This window comes from Lygodium microphyllum, chromosome 6, assembly GCF_053477565.2.
Source record: "Lygodium microphyllum isolate KBCC chromosome 6, Lygodium_microphyllum_v1.1.10, whole genome shotgun sequence".
Taxonomy (NCBI): domain Eukaryota; kingdom Viridiplantae; phylum Streptophyta; class Polypodiopsida; order Schizaeales; family Lygodiaceae; genus Lygodium; species Lygodium microphyllum.
The window spans coordinates 86,692,584-86,717,531 of record NC_141140.1 but is presented as its reverse complement, the minus strand read 5'-3'; positions in this window follow the sequence as shown (position 1 = coordinate 86,717,531).

Genomic DNA, 24,948 nt, shown 5'->3' with positions numbered 1-24,948 from the left:
ATCATCAATGAATGAGACGTAATACCGTGCACCACCAAAAGAAGCATTATGTGAAGGACCCCAGACATCAGAGTGCACCAGCTGTAAAGGCCTAGTGCTGTTTTTTACATGTCTCATGAAAGGAAACCGTGCCTGCTTCCCAAACTGACATGCAGGGTATACATGACCAAAATCATTATACTTGAATTTAGGTAATCCAAGTACTACTTCCTTCTGCTGCATAGATTTCAGCTTTTGTATATTGACATGTCCAATCCGCTTGTGCCAAATCTCTACATCTCGAATGGCACTCTCATCATGAGCAAACATGGCTGCCTTAAGTCCCAGAATGGTCGCATCCAATGTAAACATCCTGCCATCCCTTCTGCCCTTGACAATTAACTTGCAGCCATTTCCATACTCCTCAATGAAACACCCATCTTTGTTAAACCTCACTTGCAAATTCTGTTCTACCATTTGGCCCACAGACAACTGATTCTTTGTTATGGTTGGTACATGTAATACATCATGCAGGACTTTCTTCTTGCCATCAGGCATCATAAGAGGAACAATCCCTTTATGCTTTATGTCATGTTGGGTGTCATCCCCAGTACATACATGACCATGTGTATCTGCAACCATCTCATCAAACCACTCTCCATGCGGTGTCATGTGGTTTGACGCTCCAGAGTCAATGTACCATCTATCATCTCTATCATGTCTCGATGCATTTCTGGATACATATTGCATGACAAAGAGTCTATCAACTGGCTCATCATGAGCACCACTGGAAGATGCATAGTGCCCATGATGTCTGCCCTTTGCCTTCATATCTCCCTGCTTCTTGTAACAATCCTTTGCAATATGCCCATACCGGCCACAATAATGGCAATCCTTGTCCCTGTTGGACTGATCAGATTACTGCCATGAACCAGAACCACCACCTCTACCTCGGGGTGATCTCCCCCTGCCTCTAAATCTGCCAAATCCACACTGGCCTTGTGTATTTGCACCATGCCAATTACTCTGCTGTTGCTGCTGTCCATAAGCATTACGAGTGTCACCACGACCTTGAAATGAACCACGACCTCTAGATCCTCTGCCACGCTGGCTAGAGTATAACACAATGTCTCTACTCTGAGATGCACTGGAACCTGTATTCAAACCAAGTTTGACTTCCTCATGCAGCAACAAAGCAACTAGCTCTTCCCAGCTAGGGGGCTCTTCTCTGACAGAAATGGAAGTGTCAAAATCTTTGTACTCTTTGCCTAAGCCATTCAAGGCAACAGCAATCATATCATCTTCTGATACACTTGAGCCAATGGTAGCAAGTTGATCAGCTATGGTCTTAATCTCTGTGGTATACACGTGGATGCTCTTGCCATTCCTAGACATGTTGTTGAACTACTGTTTCAACTGGATCTTCCTTGCATGTGTCATGGTTCCATAAATTTTCATCAGTATGTCCCAAGCATCCTTCAGAGTCTCACATCCAGTGATTTGAATTACCATAGCATCAGATATACATAGAGAAAACCAATGCAGCACCTTGCATGCTCTTTCATTCCATAGCCTGTAAGCTCTTTTCTGTTCATTACTTGGATTCTGTGCAGGCAACTCAAGAGCAGCCTCATCTCCTGTACATAGATCCCAATAACCTCTGCCAACCAGAAAGTTTTTCATTCTGAATTTCCATAATGCAAAGTTCTTGTTGTCCAACTTCTCTCCAACTATCTGAGATTGTCAGTTCCATGTGCATTATCCATGATGCAATAGATTGTCTATCAAGTGCCTGACTCCCTGCAGACCAATAAGTATGACTGACCAAGTTCAGTCCGTAACAGTTTATGACAGTTTTCTGCACTAAATTGCTGAAAAAAACAGGGTATTTCAGCCCACTGACACCCCAAAACAATCCACAAACAAGTGGTCTCAACTGTAGGTATAACTGTCAATACATAAGCTATGTGTTTGCTTCAGCTTAAGCTTCTATAACCTCACTGCCAGGGTACATACATGCAGTCTAAAAACTGTAAATTGTGAGTAACTAGCAGCAATTTCAAGTCCAAAACTGAGTGGTAATCATGTCATACATGTTCCAAAACCTCCTAGATAGCTGCTAGTACATTTGGCAGTCAAGACATGAGCATAGAGGCACAGAACAGTGCATAACCAGCACATACAAGTGTCAACAAATTTAGTTGTAGGTTGCAGTCAACCAAAATTCAGCATAACAAGCTTCAAGCAGCTCCAAAATGTCTTCCAATCATGTCATACATTTACTTTGTAGTGGCAAGTTCAATACATGAGCATCTGAGTAGGCATAAATAACCTATCTTCATTGACCAATGGCATAAACTTCATGAACTGTTTGTACTTAACCAAGACATTGTGACTGCATTTACTTCAGCTTCAGAATTCAGTTTTCAATTATGCTCATTGCTTGCTTCAATCCTCCATACATTCAGCATGTATAGGTAAGTTCATATAGATTATAGAACCCCCAAGATGACCTGTATTGCTTCAGTAATACATAATGCTTGTCATTGACTATATATGACATTTTTCAGCCACTAACATACTTCAAATGTGAGTGATTTGAGTGAGCAACTTCAGCTCAAATGCATTGCATCCAGTACATATGGCTTCTTGATATACATCTTGGCTCCAGTGATGCTTCTGGGTATGTATGAGTGCTTCAAGCTCATGCCAGACAAGTGTATATGCTTTGTAGTGGCTGTATACAGCAGGCCACTGTTTATGACAGACCTGTGATCTCTGTTTTCAGCTCATAAGTGAGAACCAACACAAGCAATGGCTTCTTATTATCTTCAAGTACCTTCCAGGGATCTCTTGCAAGCAATGTACAGCCAAGTGAGTGATTACAACTAGCAAATGAGGCAAAGGAGTTCAGGCCTGAAACAGGCACAATCTACGCAGACTGGACAAGGGTTTGTAGCAGCACACGATGTTGATGATGATGATAATGGAGCACACAATGGTGCTTAATGCTCCCTTCTCAAGGTTCTAAACAAGCCCCAGACAGTAGCTTGGACCATAGAGCAAACAATCACACAATGCATACCTTCCATTTGACAATGGCATTCAGCCTGTTTGAAAAATAACATAAGTCTTCAACTGCAGATTATCTTCACTCCCTCCTGCTCCAAGAAGTCCACCAAGTCCTGCTCTGATACCATGTTCAAAGTTGAGAGAGAGAGAGAGACAGGGAATCTCCATTGTCATGAACCTTCAGGTTCCATAGCTTTCTTCCATTATTCTTTTCTAACTGAGTAACACTCACAACAAAGATAAAGTGACCTAGTGTAAGTGTAGACTAGATAGACTAACTCTAGTCACGTCACTAACTGACTACTAACCCGACTTATTTAATGTAGTCACATGTAGACATCTGCACACTCTAGCTGTCATAGATGTCAGTCATAGATAAAGACACACTGACGGTGAGCTTGATTTCTAACATGTACAACTAGTCACATGTGTAATCACTATAAAAACTATAGATGACAAAGAAACTTTGATTTCATGAGGATACAAGTATCAATCAAATTACTAGGCCAACTTGTTTCTTATTATCATTTAGACTCAGGGGATGACAATTTGTACCTATCACAAAGTCTTTTATCACCTCAAATATGAGAAAAATTCAAAATTGAAGGGGTAAGGTTAGATGGATTTAAGATAAAAAGAGTGGATTGGCTGCTACAAGTTTGCCTACTATTTAATAGAGGAAAAATATTGATTAGTTGATTACTCATATTGTTGAAGTCCTATTAGACCTCCAACCTACAATTTTTTAGTGCTCTTACCATGAAGAGCCAAATATGCACAACACTAATGAGATAGAGAGGGTGAACAATCTTAGATTGTCAAACATATAGTCTATTGGCTAGTGTCACGAAGAAAATGGACTATTGTTGCTATTTACTTAGATTTACTTCTATTTATAGGTCTTAATCAAACCTATCTATAACATTACAAAGGATATCCAACATAATAGATCAAGGATACAAGAGTCTGGGGATGAAACCTTGAATGCACAATCCTGAATGTCTACAAAAGTAGGAAAGGTAATTTTTTTTTTCAAATGATTGAAAGACTTGTATATACAGAGGTGATGGTTGATATTGGGAGTGGAAGATCTTATGTATATTCAACAACATAAATAAAATATCTCTACTCAAAAATAACACTTGAATCTACTACATAAACAAGAGATTATTACTCTTCTACCAATAATATCCCTTGATCTACCTTGCCCACCATGCTCGAAATAGGCAACTTACTAGTGAAAGGAATGTCATAGGAGGTATCATTGATCATCCTTGAAATAATATGTTTTCTTGCATGTTTGAGGTATGTTTGCTTGCAAGGATGAGATAGATTTCTTGTTCTTTGTCACGTAGTCTTTGATTTCATGACATTCCAATAGTTAGCAAGTTTATGGCTTTTCATCATACTTGTGACATTTCTTACTTTCTTTCTCTTAAGTGAGATGAAAATATGTTGCCTTATGATTCATCAAGAATTCTTCGAATTGCTCTCACTTCTCAAGATTTACTTGAATAAGGTGGTTTTATGTTAGGAAAAAGAAGGTTGGGATGCTTCTTTGTTTGATGCACCTAAGGAGGAGAGTTGGTGGAAGTCCTTTTGGATATTTAGATAGGATACATGTGTTGTAATTTGTTTTCTTTCAATGATGTGCTTCCTTCTTCTATTGTCCCCACTCTCACTAGATGTAAAGTGTTAGATGATTCTTTAATGGTAGATTTACATGTCAAAGCTCATATTTTAGGGATGTAAATAGAGGAACCTACTAATGAAACTGCGCCATTTGAAGCTAGATTAGTACATGTGCAAGAGGTCAACACCTCAAGCAATGCTCAATGGAATGTAGAAATAAAACATGAAATTATATTTAAAGATGATGGTTCTATAAAGGAATAGAACCATAAGACTATTCTCTAATCACATATGAGGGATTACAAGGAGAATTAAATTCTAATTTAAAAGAGAAATTAGGAAAAAAAATGACATAAATGCACTTGCTACTAGCTTGGAGATTATAGGATGTAATCACTCGCCTCAAGAGCCTCATTCAAAGTGTATTGATTCCCCTAGTTCTAACAAGACTTTATTGAATACTTTAAAGGTTTCAATTGCAATAGAACCTAAATTGTTTCTTTATAGGATGAAATAGAAAAGTGAATATAAAATTTAGAATCTAGAAATGGTAAAAGTAGTGCAAGATGAGTTGACCATCATAATCTTTTTTCTTAGGTGCATGTTGAATGTTATCTCTACATCATACTAACACTTTCAACTTCATAGTGACCTCCATGTATCCTCTAACTCCAAAGGTGAAATGATGCACTTGGAAAGAGAGTACAATCTCCTTTTATTAAATTTTTCTTTATTGCCTTCAATATTTTCAAGTCACCTCTACTGGAAAAAAGCTAGAAAGCTTGGTAGATGAGACTTTGTTCATAAACATGAGAAGGCTAGTACATATGCTTTACGATTTTTTCAAGGAAAAATCGTTGTTGCAAATATTTTCCCTTGCAAATAGTTCACAACTAGAAGGCTTCATATGAAAGAAATACATGCAACTTTAAGGGCTATGTGTACTTATATTTTGCACATTGCTATATTGTTAGCTTGCTCATGTGATAGTTGATGTTATGGTGAGCTATATGATGCTCCCAACTTGACAATTACTAGCTTCTATCCTTGCTAAAATACCTCACAGAGGTCTAATCATGTTCTAAGCCACCCGGCTATCCCATATGGAGTTTTTTTTCCAAATTTTCAAATAATGATATTTCATATTTTATTCATGGATGAGGGAACTCTATGCTTTCCAAATAACTTTGAAGTATTCTATGTGGGATTGTGGAACTGAGTAAATACTTGTGAATGAATGAAATATGTACTTTTGGATGTTGCAAGGTTTTGCTATTGACTCTCCATTCAAACAACTTGTACTTTTGTTTTTAATTATGTAGCTCATTATAAGAATGCTTGCAAAACAACATGTAGATATTATAAGAATGCATCAACAACAACAACAATTGTTGTTACAAGAGCAGATGCAAACTTGACAGGAAGAAAAAAGAATTGATTCCTTAGTTGTGAATGCATTGTAGGCAGTGGGACAAGAATTGAACCAGTTTAAAGGTCAAAATGTTTCAGCCTTCATCCAGTTGTATGAAGAAAAGATGTTGTTTCATGGGATATTGCAGTATGCATGGAGTCGGTATTTCTCCCATTTGGCCATTCATGCATTGCATGATTGGATTGATGAGTTACAAAGAAGAGATGCTGATTGGGCAACTTTAATAAAGCTTTGAGAGAAGAGTTTTTCTTAGAAGATGCAAGATTGGTAACTAAAAAGACATTTACAGATTGGATTGAAAAGCCTTATAAAGGGTTGGCTACTACAGCTTTGCTCCATGAATTTGAAAGTCGGTATGCGCAATTGGATGCCGATGATCAGAAATCATTGGAGAGTCAAAAATTTGATTTGTTTCTGAAGCCTGTAGATCCTATCTTGCATGAGAAGCTGATTGATCGTTTAGAAGATGCCTCTTCTGAAATAGGGCTGAAATCAAATTGGGCTAATGTAACTGAGGTAGTACATATGTTGGTAAAGAGAGAGTGGATGAAATTAAGATGGGATACAGGCACCACACCTGCCAGTGCTCAGAAGGGGGGCTGAAATTGCAGCCAAGGCACCTATAGCTATGGCGGAACAACCGGCTATACCTATTGGTGCAGCTCTTAAAGGTGATGTTGTGGATGAATTAATCAAAGGCATGCGTGATTTGAGGCTGAATTTGACAGACATCTATGCAAAGGTCGAAAAGTTGGATGTTAAGGTAGAAGAGAAGGCTCAGGCAACAACCCAAAGACCATACAAAGAAGGATACAAGAGGAGATGCATTTGGTGTAATAGTTTACAACATGAAAAGTGAGATTGTATAGCCTACCATGAAATGGAAGCAAAAAGGTTAGGCTTTTGAAAAGATGGAAAAATACATGCAATAGAAACTGGCCTTCCAATGGAGCCAAATTTTGGAAATGGTGGCATGCAAAAGAGGTTGGAAGAGATGGTTGCAAGAACAACATTTGTTGCCATAGATGCAGCCACATATGGGTTGAGAATTGAAAGGACTGAAGAAGCTCGTAAAGGAGACATGGCTGAAGCAAAATCTCATGTTTGGATGCAAGCATTAGATTGCATGGAAAAGGGCAAAACAAATAACTCTGAATTGGCAAATGCAAGTCAGAATATACGAGGGAGAACAGGATGGAGTACACCAGTGGATTCATTTTCATCCTATGCTTATTTGGCTAAGGTTCATAATCAAGAAGCTTTTGTGGAGGAAAAGAGAAAAAGAGATGAGGACACTGTTGGTCCTTCCTCTTCAGGCCCATCTACACATAACACGAAGTAAAATGGAGCAACAGATAGAGGTTGAGAAAGCATACATGAGCATGTTATGGAGGATGCATCTCAAGAGAAGAAATAAGAAGGTAAGAAAAGGGGCAAGCAACCCGATTATAGGTTACAATTGGAATCGCAAAGCGTGAATTTCATGATACAATCATTGATATGCTGAAACAAAAAAGATAGTTTGATGGTGAAGTTTTGCAAGCATTAATACATGTTGACAAAGACATAGAGAAACATCTTCAAAGGGAATATGATGATGCATGTAATGCTAATTTGGAACAAGTTGATGTTGAAAATAGGTTAAGTGGGAGTGTAGACAGCAAGCTTGTGGCTGAAAATGGTATTGTAGGCATCACTAAGCATAGAGAGAAGGCTATGTATAATGGGAATGTCCATCAACAAGCACATGAAGAAGAAGATGCTCATTTTATTACAAGCAGTCATTACTCACAAACGCATTGGGCTCATGCTACAATAGAGACAATTGTTAAAGTGGGAGAAAGAGAGACACCTTGCATAACTCTCTTGGATCATGGTTTCAAAATCAATGTTATGGCACAGAGCTTGTATGAGAATGGAGGTTGGCCGATTGATGTAGATCTAGGATGGCGCATGTAGGCAGCAAATAATTCATCAGGGGATCTTTATGCGGCTTGTCCAAATGTACCCATGACTATTGCAGATGTTAGGGATGAATATCATTTTTTTGTGCAGGATTCATGTAGTTATTCAGTGATTTTGGGGCAGCCCTATATTTCGGAATCAAGGCTGGAAACAAAAGCCTTGGATGATGGTTCTTCATATGCTCGAGTTCGGAATAAAGACAATACAAAGACAGTACAGTTTCTCACTGTTTGTGTGAATCATCCCCGCGATCGAGATAGGCTATGGGATAATCCCATGCCACCTAATGCATGAGAGTTTAAGGGTTTTTACATAACATTGTTGTAAGTGGAGGCTATGGCAGTGCCTCTAGAAAGATAATTATGCCTCCAAGAAAGGGGGAAACTATGTTTGTGTTTGGATTGTAGGAATGGACAGCATGTAGTCTTGGAAATTTTAAGAATATTTCAATCATGTACAGGGCTGAAAAAGAGCCAAAGACATATGGTTTGATGGCTACAAATGAAGGTATTTCAGGGTTGTTTTCAAGGTTGATTGATGTTGATACAATGGCTAAAATTTCTACAGCAATTAGTGTTGAAAACAAGGTAGAAAAAGAGGTTATTTATATTAACACTTTAGAGATGTATGAAGTCATTCAAGAGTTTGCGAAGCATGAATGTTATGGGTTGCAATATGGGCTACAAAACTGGGTTGAAGCAAGGGTGGATACAAAGTACAAAACAGTTGCAAAGAAGGTTAAGCTTGTGCATTTGCCTTTACCACCTAAAAGTGATGGGTTGGCTGAAAAAGTGACTCAACAACCTAGTATACGAGATCCACATGGAGTAGGACATAAATTTATAGCTGAAACTTTACAAAAGTTGAAAATTGGTGCTTTCTTTTGCCTGTAGAAAGAACTTGCAAATGTTGGCAAGGCATGGGAAATCCTTTGCATTTCAGCCAGATGAAATTGGATGTGTTGATCCTAGTCGGTGGATCATAGTTGGATATGTTGATCCGGACCATAGTTGCACCTATGGTGATCTTTACAGTACCTCATGTGCCATGGAATTTACTATTCCAAAGAAGAATGGTTATTTGAGGTTTATACACGATTTACAACAAGTTAATAAAGTCACCATAAGGAATGTTGGATCAAGCTTGATAGTGGGTGAATTTGCAAAAGAATTTGCAGGCAAGATAATTTACTCTATGGGAGATTTATATTCAAGATATAATCAATTCCAACTTGCATTGGAAAGCTGAGATATCACTACCATGAAGACACCACTTGGATTGGTTAGGATGTGTATGCTTCCACAAGGAGAAACCAATTCAGTGGCACATATAATGAATGCTATGCATAAAGTTTTGAGGGAATATATTCCTCAGTCAACCTTACCCTTTCTTGATGATGTGTTGATCGAAGGATGTGATACCTATGAGAAGAATGAAGACTTGAATGAGCATGGACATAGAAGATTTGTGGTTGACCATATTACTGATTGTGACAGGATTTTGAGGTATCTTGAAGAAGTGCATTTAACTCTATTCAGGAGAAAAGTCAGTTTTTGGAGTGGAGGAAGTATTAGTTGGCACATGTGTGGACCATATAGAAGAAAGCCCTCACCAGTAAAGATTGATGCCATAAGCAGGATGCGGGAGACATGTTTGAATATATCTGAGGTGAGATAATTTTTGGGTACATGTGTCTTTTACTTGATATGGATTCCACATTTTTCTCATGTGGTTGAAAGTTTATATGAGCTCTTGAGAAAATGGTAGAATTTTTGGTGGGGTAAATAGCATATGAAGGCAGTTCAAAAGTTAAAGAGCTTATTGATTTCAGCCCCAACACTAAAGAGAGCAAATTATGAGAATGGGAAGTCTATTATTCTCACCATGGATACAAGCCCAATTGGCTTTAGTTGGGCAGTGGGTCAAGATGATGCTGATGGGAATAGGTACGCCATTCGGTTTGGAGAAAAGGTCCTCAATGAATGGCAATGTCGGTATTCTCAAGTCAAAAGAGAGCTTTGGGGTGTAGTGATAGTCCTTAAGTGTGATAGGGAGTACTTTATGGGAGCTCATGTAGTGGTAGAGACTGATTGTCTAGCTCTATTGGCCATGATAGCAAATTGCTCAACTCCTGATATTGCTATGTTACGATGGATTGCATATATAAAGTCACTTAACCCTAATTTTCAGCATATTGCAGGTAAAAAAAAACCTTGTGGGCTGACATGCTTTCACGAGCAAGGTTTGACGATGAAGAAGAGCTGATGGAAGATGAAAAGGATGATATAATAGGTGTTGAAAATGACTTTATGACATCAGGGAATGAGTATGCAACTGTTGTTACTATAGGTACAACTATTGTAATAGGGATTTCAGCAGTAAGACAAGAGCTTACAGCCATGGAGAAGAGATGGGTAGTAGAGAGAAAGAATCACCAATGTTATGCTTTAGTGAGAACACAATTTTTGGAAGAGTTGTATAAGGATGATTGGCTGAAAATAGGCCAATATCTTAGCCTCATGACAAAGAAGGTTGAGTGATCTGAAGTTGAATTCAAATGGATTAAAAGAAAAGCTTATAGGTTTTTCTTGAAAGACGGATATTTATGAAAGCATGCAAAGAAAAAGAGAGGAGATCCAGTACGTGTATTGGGAGATATGGCTTCTCAACAAACAGGTGATGCAGGAGTTTCATGAAAGCTTATGGGCTGGACATAGAGGATTTTGGGGCACATTTGCCCAAGATCAAAGAGAAGTATCCGTGGCAGAGCATGTATAAAGATGTCGAATCATGCAGTGTTTGTCAGATGTATTCCATGGTAAAGCATAGAGATGGGTTGCCACCAACCTATCCATTGTCTATGCATTACCAATGGGTAGTTGATATGGTTACCATGCCTACAGGTTTATGGAATTTGAGATATCATGTGCTTGCACGAGAAGACTTGACAAATCAAGTGGAAGGTCGAGCTCTTAGTATGAAGACTACTCAAGCAGTTTGTAGGTTGTTATTGGAAGAAGTCTTTTGCAAGTATGGTTGTGTTGGTAAAGTGGTTGCAGATAGAGGAGAATTGGATGTGGATGAGGCTCATGACTTCTTTTCACGATTGGGTATCAAGCTGGCTTTAAGTTCAACCTAAAATCCTGAAGAAAATGGCAAAAGAGAAAGAGGTCATCAACCTATCATTAAGGCATTAGTAAAGTCATACAAGGGCAGGATGAAAGAGTGGCCAAGAATGTTACCCTTTGCTTTGTGGGCTGATAAGACCACTCATAGTGCAGTTACAGGGTATATGCTTGTTGAATCAATGTATGGACAATAGCCAATCATGCTTATTGAGGAGACTATTGCTACTTGGAGTGTTCTACCATGGGAATAGGGTTTGAGTAGAGAAGAGTTGATGGTCCTACACATTAGACAGTTAAAAAGAAGGCTTGAAGACATTGAGAGAGCCATGGAAAAGCTGAAGACTTCAAGGATCAAGAACAAGAAAAGGTTTGACAAATGACACAGACTTCGACCACGAGTTATACAAGAAGGGGACTAGGTGCTAGTTTATGACAGTAGCTTGGAAAATCAGCATAGTGCAAGTCGGAAAATGGCAAAGCAGTGGTTTGGTCCATATGTGGTAATGTTTGTTTTTGACAATGCTACCTATGCATTAAATGAGATGGATGGGATAGCTCTAAAGATTCCAATTACTTTGAACTTTGTAGTTTCACTTGAGACATTACAATTTAGATTTTAGAAGTGTTATACATATTAGATGCACAAATAGTTTTATCACACATTAAGATACTAGGATCAAGCGCATTCTAACTTTTATATTTCCTTCCATGGTACCATTTGAGAGAACCCTCCTAAGCATCCAATGGATGAACTCATTCCCTTGACCTAGAAATCCAAAACTACATGTACCATCTCCCCATGTATATAGATCTCACTAAGTGTTACTACACATGTGTGAGATTCCCCATGAGCAACATGTTTGATACTAGTATTTGCTAGTGTTTGCACTAATTGTGAGATGAACCTTCCTAGGCATCCAATGGCTAAACTCATTCCCTTGACCTAGAAATCCAAAACTTCATGTAACATCTCTTGATGTATATAGATCTCACTAAATTTTGTTTATCTACTAGGGATCCAATGGCTAAACTCATTCCCTTGACCTAGAAATCCAAAGCTTCATGTACCATCACCCCATGTATGCAAATCTTAGTAAGTATTACTACACATGTGAGATTCCCCACAAGGAACATGTTTGATACTAGTATTTGCTACTGTTTCCACTAAATAAGAGATGAACCCTCCTAGGCATCCAATGGCTAAACTTATTCCCTTGACCTAGATATCCAAAACTTCATGTACCATCTCCCCATGGATATAGATCTCACAAAGTGTTACTCGTGATGTGTGAGATTCCCCATAAGCAACATGTTTGATACTAGTATTTGCTAGTGTTTCTACTAATTATGAGATGTGCCACATCTTAATCAACCAAGAGTACCTCTAGACTCCTCCTCCCAACAAAATACTTCTCCTTACTAACTAACCAAGGCAACATGCCTTCTACCAAAATGCAATATTATGTACATCTAATACCACTACTGACTCTAAGTGATTAACCCTTGTACATATTCTATTCCAAATTTCAATATTCAATATTCTTGATTTTTTAGTTTCACTCTTTAAAAAAAAGGATAATTGTATTAATTACCATTTTTCATAAAGGGTAATTGTATTAATTACTAAAAAATATAAAAGTCACAAGTAAACTAAATGGATTGTGAGATTCTCTCTCTCTCTCTCTCTCTCTCTCTCTCTCTCTCTCTCTCTCTCTCTCTCTCTCTCTCTCTCTCTCTCTCTCTCTCTCTCTCTCTCTCTCTCTCTCTCTCTCTCTCTCTCTCTCTCTCTCTCTCTCTCTCGTTGAAGATCACGGATCTAGAGCATGGCAGCTATGGAGGTTGGAAGATGAAGACTATGCTCATGTTGTCATAGACAAAGAGAGAGCAGTTGTTATACAAGTGAATTAGGTTCCAAGATAGATTAGCTTGGACTTATAAAGACAATCTTGTGTAATGAACTGACTGACACTGACAAGATACTAAGTGAAAGTACAAAGTATCATAATATTGTGTTCATTCCATTGTCAAGTACAATGCTTTATAGAAGTTGAGTTGTCCCACTCTCCTCACTATGCATACGGGATTCAGGTCATCTCTTCTTGGAGCATAAATCATTTGTCTATCTCTCAACACCCCCTCAAATTATGAGTCCCTACACTAGCTGGCTTTTGCTCCCCCTACATGTGATAACATGGCCCGGGAGACTAGCTCATAGGTAGCCTAGTCAAATTAAAGCTTGAGAATTTACATCTTTGGCAAGGGTTTTTACAAATCAAATCCACTAAGGGAAACATAGAGATCCACTATGAAAAAAAATTCCTTAGAACAATATGTCAGAGTTGTTGATGGTAGCGAAAGCATCTTCTTCTTCTTGTCCATTTATGAATTTACTTTGGTGGTGTCCATTCTGCATCTGTTGTGCTCTTTTCTTGTGAAAACATTCACTAGCAGTATGGCCAGTTTTACCACAATAATGACATGTCATCCAACTTTTATTGTTGGAGTTGAATCCTTGACCTCTTCCTTTGGGTCCAGCAGCTCCTTTGGTGTATAAGATATTTTCCCTAGATGATGGGGTACCATCTTTTGCATTCTTGCTCTTCTGTTTGTTCTCTTCACCAAGAAGAGAGTGCTCAATATCTTTAAGTGAGAAACTGGGAACATTACTTAGTGTTGAAACAAGGTTCTCATATGGTTCATGATTAACACTGGCAAGGAACAGTACTACTGCCTCATCCTCATCAATGTTCTTTTTAAGAGTTACTAGCAGAGTTTTAAGGCTCTTGAACTTATTGATTTGTACAATCATAGATGAACTGTCTTTTACATCCAACTTATAAAACTGCATAAGTAATTTTACCTTTGAGTTCTTTGCTTGTGTACCAAAGATCTTGTCAAGTTCTTCCCATGCCTTCATTGCATCTTTGATATGCTAGAGATATAGTGTAATACATCATCTGATAGACCCCAAGCAATAATACCTAGAGCTTTGTTTTTCATCTTCTTCCATGCCTTTGTTTTAGGCTGGTCTTTTGCAACATCTTCCTCTTTAGCATTGTCATTTGCATCATCTTCCTCAAAGAGATCCCAGAGGTCTTTCCTCATGAGGTGGTACATGGCTATCTACTCTAGTTCAGTCATCTTAGTAGGAGGTCTTACCACAAGAACTCTCGGGCAGTGTCTATCCTTTTACAAGAAGATTGAGATTTACAAGGGATTTGAACAATGTGACTTTAAATCATTACATAAACTGAGGATAATCTTCAAAACAGGAATCAGAAGGTGAGTTACTTTTGAGTAAGCTGAAATCAAGTGCCAAGAAATACTATTTGAGTATCAATAGATACTATGTTTTGAATGAAGACCTTGATGTTGATGCTTATGTTGATGCTTAGGTTTCTCAAACATCCCTCTTGGTGAAGTCTTTGCTGAAGACTAAGTTCAGACTCATATCAAGGTGGCAGGCACTAGAGTGAGAAGAATGAGGAGTTTTATGAGTTCTTAGTGTAAATGAGCTATGGTGGAATTAGGGTTACATAGACAGGCGATTGATTTTTCGATTGGTGTAGCTTGTAGGTGCATTCATATCACGAATCCTCTGATGAGGAATAAGCTTATGACCCAAGATTCCAAAGCCCTATGGTCTTGATCAACATTGTGTTGCATGCAGAGAGTACTAGCATACGAACGATTAGCATGCGCATTTTAGGGCAACGAGGTGAATTTTATCAATGGTGGAGTCTAGAAGCAACAATGTCCCACTGTGATGTACAGGACAAGAGTGCAGGGAGTTGAGGGATGTTTCTTCAAAAGAGAGCTTGGGGAGATATAGCCTGTATGTGGAGATCCAGCTCCTCCAAGTAAGGTAGGTGCTGCTATCCACAAACACAAATATGGCAACAACTTTGAAAATAGGCAATGCTGAGGCTATAGTTTCCCAATGTCACTGATTGAGGTGCAAGGGAGGAGCTCTAAAAGTTGAGAAACACTTCTTCAGAAGGAATTCCAAAGAAATTTGGCCTATGAAGATAGATATAGAAGCTTGAAGCTAACAGGGTACTCTTGGATATGGTTGCCATGGAAGCTTTATTAAAGGTAGAAATGTAAATGGAGTTGGAGATGAGATCCAACACTCAACCTGAGTTGAGAAGAGATGGAGATGAGCTAAGCCATGCCCGATTGGGCTTTGATACCATGTTGAAGATCATGGATCTAGAGCATGGCAGCTATGGTGTTTGGAAGATGAAGACTATGTTCATGTTGTCATAGACAAAGAGAGACTGGCCGTTACACAAGTGAATTAGGTTCCAAGATAGATTAGCTTGGACTCATAAGATAATCTTGTGTAATGAACTGACTGACATTGACAAGATACTAAGTGAAAGTACAAAGCATCATAATATTGTGTTCATTCCATTGTCAAGTACAATGCTTTATAGAAGTTGAGTTGTTCCACTCTCCTCACTGTGCATATGGGACATCATTTGTCTATCTCTCAACATCTCTCAATTGACTCCTCCTTTTGGATCACCCCATGACAGATATTCTCACTGGAGGAGAGTACAACATTTTAATAGTGGCCTATTTATCATTTTCTTAGTACATGGCATAACCTGACATTGGAAACCTTATTAATATGAACATCAATATCATTAGATGTTTTCATTTCATTTTCATTGTTATTCTTAGGTCAAGATAAAATGGTCAAATGTACTCACTTTTTTTGCCTTAATAAGCACCATTCTAGCTTTTTAGAGATGACAAAATCATGTGTCAATATCTCTTTAAAGATTTTTTAAAAAAAGAAAAAAGGGCAATGCTCTTGTGCACGAAATTACGCCCTTGTTTGTGTATGTGTGGATGTATTTTTGTGTATGTGTAATGTGTGTTTGTGTTATCCTCTTCGAACACGTAGATATTTTGGACGATAGTGCTATGTCGACAATTTAGCTTTTGTAGATCACACCGGTTATAGTGGTTCCAACTAAAGAGAAGATAGATTTGATATTTTGAAGCTAAATGTGCAATAAAAAATTATTATATCCTTTAAATATTTGTTGTAATACATTTTAATGATTGACAAGATAATGGATTACTATGTCTTCCTTTCATTCTTTTGTTAGACCGAGCACTACAAGATAGGAGCCATACACCAACATTTAAAACAATGAAATTATTTATCCAAAAAGTTCCCTTTGTCACCGTTAAAACCGTTGGTATACACACCTCTACAAAATCTTCGTAGTGTCTATTGTAATATATATTGCAAATTGCCACACACATTCCAATGCATATTGCGACGATTTTTGTAATGCATATAGCAACACATAGAATATTTGTGATGCATATTGCGACACATGGAGTATTTGCAATGCTAATAGCAATGGTTACAAAGGAAAAAAATTTACATGGCAAGGCATGCAGCCTTGCCACCCTTCCAACAACATGTACTGAACAATGTCCTATAAATCATTTATAAGTTGAGCATGCAGTCGTTGTTGAACTGCATGCATCATGAAATGCTAGAAGAAAAGTGTTCATTGATTCAATTTTCAAATAAGTATAGTATCAACAATGACATCTCATAAAATTACATAGCCTAATAGGGAGTAGAATCCAAAATAGACAAATGTATCATTAAATATTGCAAAAACGTGAGTCCATACAAAGGATGAGAAATATATCAAAGGAAGCCTACATATAAAGATCTTGCATGGACTATATGTTTAAAAAATAAAGGAATGCATGCTCCACAAATCCAAGTGACTTCTACAACTCCTTACCATCGTAGAGCTTGTCTCGACACAATGGAGCATAAAATAGACTCGGTAACATAAAGTAAGCAAAGATTAATCTACATAACACAATGTATCATAGAAAAACTAGAAACTAAAAAGAGGAAAGAGACATAACTTAACAGACCACCACACACATATAATCTATTGATAAGAGAAGTGAAACCATGTGTCTCTACATACAAAGTCTCCAACCTTGTCGGATTGTGATTTGTGATCGAGTACTGTAAGGAAAACAAAGTAGTATTGTTTGAAATAAGGTTATAATTAATACAAGTACTATACAAAATAAGAAACTGAACATAACCAAAAAAAAACTTAAGAAATCCTTCAAATAAGTTCTATGTCCGCCACTCCCAAGATGATGCACGCGAACCTTGCCTCCAATCGTGCCCTTGTTGCCTTTTGTTGATGCTGCTATCATCTTGGAGAGTCTATGGCCTTCTCCCTAAGTCTCTGTCATTCCTTTGTGTCCAACTACTTAGGCTCTAGAGAGTCACTTTTGATTGCCTTATATGCATCGGACCGTTTATGTGACAAATATGCTTGCATCAGTCCATCATCCATCCAATGAAGAACCAATCAGCCGTTATACGTATGGAAAACTCCTTGTGTAAGGATGCAATCACATACTCATTGCCTCCTACATGCCGTCACCCTCCTTTCCTTAGCACTCATGATCACAACATTGATTTTCTCATCCACCAAGTACCCATACCCTGGTGGAGTGTGTCTAAGATGTGCCCTCTCCCATCTATGATCATACTCCTGGGCAATAACAAGGAGACCCTTGTCCATCTGGCATACCTACAAGGGGTGGTATCTCTCAAGGTAGCACCCATAGAAATGCCACTTGTAGATAGAGCCTAAGAGAAACTTGGAGTCAAGGGAGTAGACATCCCTATAGGTGTAGCAAATCCTAGAGATGATAAAGTGTCAACTCGATCGACAGGATTGGCATACATTTGAGCCGCCCTCTCTAGAATTGGTAGGAGTGCAAGGAGTAGTAACCAACCACGAGGTCATAGCATATGTATCTCCACAGCACCCCCCAGAGCCACCCCTAGAACAAGGAGGAGAGGAAGTCAATGTGACCCCATGCTCGCGAGCCTATTTTTGATATTCACTCGGTTCCATCTATGGACCTATTTTACACATGCCACATTGTTAGAGTCGCTATGTGCCTGATATGCGAAATATGTGATCGATCTGTAGTATAAGTGAAAAGTATCTGAGGGACAGTTTTTCCTTGCAAATCTTGGCAATACCTATTAGCACCACACTTTAGACATGTTTTTATGGACTCATATTCCTCTCGAAAGAGCACAAAATCATTGACACATGCATGAATGCTGTTATAATCTATGGACTTGTATTCCTCTCAAAAGAGCACAAAATCATTGACACATGCATGAATGATGTTATAATCTATGCCAAGATTTCGTAACACTTGTTACGCATCATCTCACGAGACTCGAGCATCATGTTTCTAGATGGCAATATGTGACATTTTAGTAATCTAAAAAAATACAAACACATTTAAAGAAATAATTTTTTATTATTATTTATACATCAAGACAAAGGAGTGTAGTATGTACTTGAACAAATCGGTCACACTTGCATTGCTTCATCGGTACTTTTTCTATATACTTAGGAGCACAAAGAGCATCCTTAAGCAAGATACCCGATGCCCATCATATAATGGTATGGACACCTTCTCTCTTAATGGATTGGATGATACCATATCCATGGGTAGAAATACATCGATCATAGCCTCTGTCTCAAGCTCCAATATTTGAGGAAGGTCCGTACAATCCCCAATGTCTTCTACTGTCGAGGGTTCAATTAGTGGAGTGCCCTCTAATGGGTTTATCAACTCAAACACTCCTTCTACTGTACAATCACGAACTCTTCTTATGGGCCATAATAGGTGCATTGCTTGAGATGGACCAGCACCTCCTTGTGGATATTTTTAGGACACATTTAATATTATTGAAGTTTATTTCAACTAGTGTTTGATTGCAAAGCATGAATGATACACACTTTTCTCACCATTAACTCAAAGTCTAAGACCACTTGAACAGTGATATTTTATTGAAACTCATTGAAGCATCGCACGTGGTCTATAGATAAGTGACATTTTTATTAAATTGCAAGCTTGTATTCAATGCACAGATATGGGACATGCTAATTGAGATATGCCTCTCAATCTTGAACATGACGACCCTCATTGTTGTCCATTTTCTCTGTATCATGGTGGACAATACACTTCTCTCTCTCAAATCCTTACTCTCTCAATCCTCCCTCTCCCGTTCTCCCTTTCCATCTTTCCTTCTCTCTTTCCTTCTCTCTACCTCTTTGTTTCTCTAACCCCCATCCCTTTCTCTTTGTTTCTCTCTCTATCCCTCTCTCTTTTTCTCTTCCTCCCTCTCTCTTTGTTTCTATTTCTTTCTCTCCCTCTTTGTTTCTACACCCTCTCTCTATTTTTCTCTTTCCCCCCTCTTTCTCCCTTCTCATCTTTATTTTCCTCCCCTCCCTCCCTCTCTTTATCTCTGTCTTTCCCCCTCTTTCTCCGTATCTTTATTTCTCTTCCCTCATCTCTCTTTGTTTCTCTCCCCCCTCCCTCTCTTTATCTCTCTCTTTCCCCCTCTTTTTTCGTTTCTCTCCCTCTAATTCTTTTTTTAAACCTTTATTTTTTACTTTTTATTTATCTTTATTTTGATTTTTTTCTCCCTTCCTCTATTTCTTTATTTTTCTCTCTTCCCTATATATTTCTATTTCTCTCCCCCCTCTTTTTGTTTCTATTCTCTCTCTCCATCTCTCTATTTTTCTCTCTATCCCCCTCTCTCTACCTCTTTGTTTCTCTACCGCCCCCCATCCCTTTCTCTTGGTTTCTCTCCCCTTCTTTCTTTCTGTCTCTCTTCTCTCTCTCTCTCTCTCTCTCTCTCTCTCTCTCTCTACTTCTCTCTCTCCCCCCTCTCCTCTCTTTATTTCTCTCTCCTTCTCTCCCTTTATCTCACACTCTCTTATCCCTCTCTTTGTTTCTCTATCCCCCTCTCTCCCCTCTTTGTTTCTCTTCCCCTCTCTCTCTTTCTCTCCCTCCCTCTCTATTTTTCTCTCTCTCTACCTCTTTACTTCTCTCCCGATTTCTCTTCTTCTCTCCCCCTCCTCTCCCTCTTTGTTTTTCTCCCTTTTTCTTTATTTCTCTTCCTCCCTTCCTCTCTCTATTTCTCTATCTCTTCCCTCCTTCTCAATGCATCTCTTTACAAACAAGAAGATAAAGAGAAGACAAGAAAATACAATAACAAAAAGAGGAGAAACAATGCACCTACCTCAAGGGCTCGAAGAAGAAAACCTTTGTTTTCGTGGTTTCCCTCCCTTTTCTCTTTTGCACTCCTCTCCTCCTTGCGGACAATGGTGGTGGTGGCGGCAGTCTCTCTCTCTCTCTCTCTCTCTCTCTCTCTCTCTCTCTCTCTCTCTCTCTCTCTCTCTCTCTCTCTCTCTGTGTGTGTGTGTGTGTGTGTGTGTGTGTGTGTGTGTGTGTGTGTGTGTGTGTGTGTGTGTGTGTGTGTGTGTGTGTGTGTGTGTGTGTGTGTGTGTGTGTGTGTGTGTGTGTGTGTGTGTGTGTGTGTGTGTGTGTGTGTGTGTGTGTGTGTGTGTGTGCGCGCGCTTTGAGCTCTCACCCTCTCTCTTTCGTTTGTTTTCTTTTTGTTGCACTAAAAATGCCACACTCAAGTTTTCACCCCTGTTTTTTCCTTAGAACACTATTGTTATTAGTGTCACAAAAAGTGTTGCTATCAGTGTCATTGATAACGATATTTTTTGGGACACTTTTTGCGATGTTGATAGCAACACCACCAATTTACATTAGAAACAGCCATCGATATGTCTTAATGCCCTTATAGTGTAGGTTCTCTTGAAGATATGGTTGGGGTCATGTTTGCTTTGTGCTAATAAAGTTAAAGTGGAATGACAACTAGCTCAAAGGATTTTCTATTTTGCCTCTTTCCAAGGTTACAAGGATGCTCCTTTACTAAGTGTGGGAATATGTTGAGTGCTAAAATGATTAGATTTTTTGTTGGCTTAGTTTGAATATCTTTGGATAGCTTATAGAGTTTTTCGTTTAGCTTACAATGTTCTAATTTGTTCTATTTGATACTTGTTGGTTTCTAATTACTTCCATGATATTCTATTGAGCTCTATTTTCATTCTATTTGAAGATTTATGATTATGGAAGAATGAGTTTGGTTATGATTTGACACTCTTTGGATGGTTATTGATTGGTTGATATGCATTTTGCATTGACTATGTGGTTTAATTGCTTTCTATTTGCCTTTCGTAGCTTCTATAGCTCTTGTATCCTTTTATGGCCTTTTGTATGAGCCTTTATAGTTTCTATACAATGGTTTAGTTTGGAAATATTTTTCTTATTTGGAAAGAGGTTAATAGAAGCTCTTCTTAGCTAGTTTGATAAAAGAAAGTAGTAGTAGTTGAAGACTTGAAGTGATAGTGATAGTAATTCACTACTATGAAAGGGCAATATAGTAGCCCTGGTGTCTCTTTGGATTAGGCATACCCTTTGGAGGGTAGCTTTGCAAGGGCCAAGAGAGGGTTATGGATCATTATTCTATTGTATATCTGAGTAAGAGCATGTGAGAGAGTGATTTTGTGTGTGTGTATGTGTGTGTGTATGTGACAATCAATTTTGTGATCAATCTATTGTATCTATGAGAGATTATGAGATTGTGAGAGAAGAAAACAATGAAGACATTGTTGAAGACAACTTTTGCAATATAATGAGATTATTTTCCATTCAATCTTGGCTTATGGATAAGTTCTTTTGCTTTGTGGTTCCTGAACTTTCTTGCGATTATTTCCCTGTTTTCATAGTGTTTTCTCGGGATGTCTAGTCATGTGCTGAAATCCCCCCTAATGTTTTACCTTGATATATGTGCAAGTGAACATATGCATGTTTTTGAATAACAAACATGGGGATACAATATAAGTAACAAGTTGTATTCTCTCTCTCTCTCTCTCTCTCTCTCTCTCTCTCTCTCTCTCTCTCTAGGTGTGTGTGCGCACATGTGCGGTTGTACAATTGTTGCACATGCACATGCATGTATGTGTGTGTATCTATCTTGACATGCCTCTCTTTCTAAATGTCAAAAGCTAGTAGTGTTGAATTTATATTCATTAGGTTTTGTCTAGTTAGAAGATGTTGTACATGTGTGGAGAAATGCAAAATTTCTTATGTGCTATAGGGAAAGAGAGAGAGCTTATGAATGGTAACCAACACAAGATTAGGGAATAAGAAGTTTAGGATTGCTTCCATTTAGAGTGGAGGTATTTTTATGTGTGTCATGATTAATATTCTTATTATTTGAAACATGTCTTTAAAAAATTTGATCTACTAAGGGAGGTAAAAGAGAGTGTATGAGTGTGTGTATGTATGCAAGATCATAAGGTAAGTAACATGTACATATTTATATAGCATATATCCATAATACATGCATTAATGTGTGTGTGTGTGTGTGTGCGCATGTGCATGTGCACACATGCATGAGCGTATACATATATACTTTAGTGTGAGCACATGAAAATTGCATGGAAATATATGATTGCATAGGCATATCTCATTCAAACCATGGCTATATGCTCTTTGATCTATAGACATTGCAAATCACAAACCTAATACACCCCTGCTTAGTGCTCCAAGGGTTCACTATATGTATATCCTTTATATCACATGCGTTCAAGGCCTATTTATAAATATTCTTATCTATGAATTGTCCTTGAATAAGACGTGACCTTTTTTATTCAATCTCTAAATAACCCCTTTATATGACACCCTTCTGCATGTAAAAATTGTATAAAATTGATATTTTATTAATCCCTTATTTTGAACCGATGTGATACACATGGGTCTCCCCCCCCTGCCAAAGCCCCTGTCCCCACCGAGGATTAGAATAACAAACCCATGTTGACACCCCTCTCTCACTCTCAAATTTATGTGACCATGTTTTGAAGAATCTTACACACACACATGTATGTATACGTATTATGTATGTATGTATATAGAGAAAGAGAGAAAGTTGCCAAAGTTGCATACATTGATGGGTGTGGTATTTATGTGGTAATTTTCTTCTAGAATTCATATAGGCATCAAGTATTCTGACAAGCCATGGGTATTGTGAATGAAGCTTATTGACATAACCTGCTATATAAGGCTTACTACTTAGGATTATCTAAATGGTTTGGTATGGTAGTTGTGAAGTTGCAATGGAAGTCAATATTGCCAAGGCAATAACATGGTGGAAAGGTTACTATGGTGATTATAAAAAAACTTACAAATATTTGAAAGATTCCAAGTTGTAATGAGAGAGAGAGAGAGGTGTAAAGTCCCCCAACTCTAATGCATGGACGAAGACGTAAGAAAGGTGCTAGTACAACTTCACTTCTCTTACAATGCCACTATGCGATAGTTTCGCATGATAGCATGAAGCTACTTTGAAATGGCCTAGCATTCCTTAGATGTGAAATAGGTGATGGCAAGGCAAACAAAGCGACATGTAATAGGCAACAAAGGGGCCAAGTGACGTTTGGGAGAAGCATTGCTAACCAGTGTAGAAGGCATTGCGGGCTTATGATAGATGGTGAATGTGTACAAGACATGAGCAACTTGGCCGATAAATAGAGAGAGAGAGAGAGAGAGAGAGAGAGAGAGAGAGAGAGAGAGAGAGAGAGAGAGAGAGAGAGAGAGAGAGAGAGAGAGAGAGAGAGAGAGAGAGAGAGAGAGAGAGAGAGAGAGAGAGAGAGAGAGAGAAGAACAAGAACAAGAAGATTGGAAGAGAGATAGAAAAAATAGGCACAGAGAGAGGGGGAGGGGGAGAGAGAGAAATTTATGGAGAGAGGAAAAATAGGGGGTGAGGTAGAGAGAATAAGGAAATTTTAAGAGAGAAAAATTTAAAGAGAAAAAAAATTGGACACACACACACACACACACAGCAAAAGAGTAAAGTTGAGATAAATATGAGAAAAAGATGTGGAAATTGAAAGATGATGTGCGGGGAAGTAGTGAGGGAACAACACAACAACTTTGCTTCCCTCATTAACCTACTTTATGGTAGCTTCACACAATACCATGAAGTTGCCACAAAGTGGCCTAGCATGATTATAAGTTATGTATAAACATGAAATATCATGCAAATTAATAAAAGCAATAAATGCTTGTGAAAATGCACTTACATATGCCGGTACACACACATACTCTTTCTCTCTCTCTTTGTCTCCTCCTAAGTGCTTAATATGTGAAGATTTACTAATGTTGATCTGATGTGAAATCGACTAAGATAGATTAGATGAACAACATATTTATCACATGTTTATGTGGTTCTGATACCAAAGCAATTTGCATTTAAAGAGGTAAGTAGAGTTTTTGGGCTTGGGTGTGGCTCATCTAATTGTGACATACATATTTCTTATGCTTAATATATAATTGTATTACAATAAACAATAGCAATGTTAACTCATGAATGGTGGGTCATAAACAATTGTTTTCTTGAAGTAATGTGCTGAAACATTTCTCAATCCATATGCGTCACAAGCTTTTGAATATGTTAAGACCTATTATTCAAACATTGCTTCATGAACAATGGCATAAATCATTGGAAGCATGTTTAATTGACACATTGTGGTGGGGCTTTAGAGTTTCAAGTGAGGACGAACAATATAAAGGAGATTTAGTATTCATACTGGATTCCCTATTATCATAAGGTAGAACCTTTTCCAATATGGGGGCCTAAAAAATCACTCACATCAATCATTCGTATGGATACTCTCTTGTTTGTTGGTTGGAAACTTTTGCCCAACATTAACAGTGACAAACCTTCTCTCACTCATGAAATCTGAGTGCGACTTTATTCACGGAATCAAGGTAGACTTATAA